This window comes from Prenolepis imparis, unplaced genomic scaffold (genome assembly GCF_030444845.1).
Source record: "Prenolepis imparis isolate NDT839.2.m4 unplaced genomic scaffold, iyPreImpa1.0 SCAF_327, whole genome shotgun sequence".
NCBI classification, from domain to species: Eukaryota; Metazoa; Arthropoda; class Insecta; order Hymenoptera; family Formicidae; genus Prenolepis; species Prenolepis imparis.
In genome coordinates, this window is record NW_028141485.1 from 32,501 (window position 1) to 35,807 (window position 3,307).

Below are 3,307 nucleotides of genomic sequence, written 5' to 3' on the forward strand. Positions count from 1 at the left end.
CGCGGACCGCCGCCTCCCGTCTAAGGAGAGAGGCTACGGCACAAAAGTGTGGTTGTTGCTTCGATCGGAGCGTCTCTCCCTAAGTGGAAGAGCCGGGGCGGAAGCTCTTTGAAGAGACCGTCGGACGGATTCGTAAGATCCGTCCTCTCGCCCGGCTCCGCGCGCGGTCGCAACGCTGTTTCGCACGCCGACCGCTGCCCCGGGCGCCGCGAACGGCACCGGGGGAGGGCGCGTTGACGAACGCTGCTGCTGCTGCTGACACACGCGCGCAGCGCGGGCATAGGTCACCACCGGTTCGCGCTCAACGCCGAATCGACGCTCTGCGAGTGGCACGAGCGTGATCGCGAAGCGTCTCGCTCCGAGTCGCAACGTATTTTTTTCGAAGTTTTTCACAAAAGGCAACGAACGCGCGTATCGCGGCTCGCGCGTCGAGCGCGAGCGGAACGCGACGCCGTCGCGGAGAGAGGTCTCGGACACGCTCTCTCTCCCTCTCGGCGGCGAACGCCGCGCCGCGCGCTGCTGATTACTCCCGCATCGCGAGGTTCGTCAGAGGCGCGGGCGGCGTCCGTATAACATCCAACCTTTCGATCCGTCAATTCCGCTTAATAGCTTTTTTCTCTGAGCCATCTTCTCTTCTCTGTCCATTCAGTCTCCGACTGCTGCGAGCGCGCGTCTCTCTCTCTCTCTGTAAAAGAGTGGACTCTCGACGCAGAGCAGGACCTCCGGAACGTTAATGATCCTTCCGCAGGTTCACCTACGGAAACCTTGTTACGACTTTTACTTCCTCTAAATGATCAAGTTTGGTCATCTTCCCGGCAACATCGGCAATGCCGAGACATTGCCGCGCACCAGTCCGAAGACCTCACTAAATCATTCAATCGGTAGTAGCGACGGGCGGTGTGTACAAAGGGCAGGGACGTAATCAACGCGAGCTTATGACTCGCGCTTACTGGGAATTCCTCGTTCATGGGGAACAATTGCAAGCCCCAATCCCTAGCACGAAGGAGGTTCAGCGGGTTACCCGGGCCTTTCGGCCAGGGAACACACGCTGATTCCTTCAGTGTAGCGCGCGTGCGGCCCAGAACATCTAAGGGCATCACAGACCTGTTATTGCTCAATCTCGTGCGGCTAGAAGCCGCCTGTCCCTCTAAGAAGATTTGTTTGTACGTTGGTAGTAAAAACCCGCCAGCCGAAGCCGGGGGCCTTCGCGATACCATAAGGTACGCCTATTTAGCAGGCTAGAGTCTCGTTCGTTATCGGAATTAACCAGACAAATCGCTCCACCAACTAAGAACGGCCATGCACCACCACCCACCGAATCAAGAAAGAGCTATCAATCTGTCAATCCTTCCGGTGTCTGGGCCTGGTGAGGTTTCCCGTGTTGAGTCAAATTAAGCCGCAGGCTCCACTCCTGGTGGTGCCCTTCCGTCAATTCCTTTAAGTTTCAGCTTTGCAACCATACTTCCCCCGGAACCCAAAAGCTTTGGTTTCCCGGAAGCTGCCCGCCGAGTCATCGGAGGAACTTCGGCGGATCGCTAGCTGGCATCGTTTATGGTTAGAACTAGGGCGGTATCTGATCGCCTTCGAACCTCTAACTTTCGTTCTTGATTAATGAAAACATTTTTGGCAAATGCTTTCGCTTCTGTCCGTCTTGCGACGATCCAAGAATTTCACCTCTAACGTCGCAATACGAATGCCCCCATCTGTCCCTATTAATCATTACCTCGGGGTTCCGAAAACCAACAAAATAGAACCGAGGTCCTATTCCATTATTCCATGCACGCAGTATTCAGGCGAAGGTAGCCTGCTTTAAGCACTCTAATTTGTTCAAAGTAAACGTACCGGCCCGACTCGACACTCAGTAAAGAGCACCGCGACGGGATATTAGTTGGGCCGCCCCTCGCGAGGCTAAGCCCACCGGTAGGACGTCCCACATCACGCCAGTTAAACACCGCGAGCGGTGAACCGACGGTGTGCGACACAGATTCAACTACGAGCTTTTTAACCGCAACAACTTTAATATACGCTATTGGAGCTGGAATTACCGCGGCTGCTGGCACCAGACTTGCCCTCCAATGGATCCTCGTTAAAGGATTTAAAGTGTACTCATTCCGATTACGGGGCCTCGGATGAGTCCCGTATCGTTATTTTTCGTCACTACCTCCCCGTGCCGGGAGTGGGTAATTTGCGCGCCTGCTGCCTTCCTTGGATGTGGTAGCCGTTTCTCAGGCTCCCTCTCCGGAATCGAACCCTGATTCCCCGTTACCCGTTACAACCATGGTAGGCGCAGAACCTACCATCGACAGTTGATAAGGCAGACATTTGAAAGATGCGTCGCCGGTGCTAGGACCGTGCGATCAGCACAAAGTTATTCAGAGTCACCAAAATAAACGGTGGACGAACGGCGAGCCGCCCGCCACCGATTGGTTTTGATCTAATAAAAGCGTCCCTTCCATCACTGGTCGGGACTCTGTTTTGCATGTATTAGCTCTAGAATTACCACAGTTATCCAAGTAAATGTGGGTACAATCTAATGAACCATAACTGATTTAATGAGCCATTCGCGGTTTCACCTTAATTCGGCATGCACTGAGACATGCATGGCTTAATCTTTGAGACAAGCATATGACTACTGGCAGGATCAACCAGGGAGCTTCGTGTTCGGTTACTCGCAAGGAGTAACTCGCGAGCGAGCCCGAGAGACTCGTCGCTAGCTCTCTTGAGCGCGCGTCCGGTGGCCCGGTGTTAATCGGGCACCGACGCGACACGCTCGTGTGCCGTTTCATTGCCGCCGGTCTTGCTTAGCCGGTCGGCGACACTGTGTGTGCGTTGCGTAAAGTATACGCGAGAGAACGACAAGGTTCGCTAAGAACTGCCTGCCTTCTCTCTCCTCTTAATTATCCTTGTTATATCTCTGTTGATATATTATTATCATCGACTTTTCTTTTCTTATACAAAAGATCATATACTCATTCTCATTCTCCCAAAATGTTAAAATGCTCGGGTCTCGAAAGACCCGCGCGATTTACCCTGACGCTAGATCGACGGTGCCGATGCTTAGACGTCGAGGACAAATTCTGTCTGGTTCGTACGTTCAAGAACGACCAGTAAAAATCTTTCGCTACGGCGTACAAAGCGAGCGGGAAGAGCGTTTCTTGCCCTTCCGCCAACTCGTATCCGTGGAGTAAACGTTCGGTAAGCGCGACGATTCCACTGCTGCGTTCAAAACGAGAGGGAATCGCGCGGCCAACACACTAGATGCGTGCGCGCCACATAAGAGCCATTCGGTCTTGCGACACCGACTCGT

At 53.7% G+C, this 3,307-nt stretch overlaps 1 non-coding gene across 1 annotated transcript; it reads right to left on the bottom strand.

The window, feature by feature from the left end:
* Positions 1-731: 731 nt before the first annotated feature.
* On the bottom strand, positions 732-2,652 carry LOC145948298 (small subunit ribosomal RNA). The gene has a single exon (XR_014427316.1). It is a non-coding gene; the product is annotated as a small subunit ribosomal RNA (ribosomal RNA).
* Between the last annotated feature and the right edge of the window lie 655 nt (positions 2,653-3,307).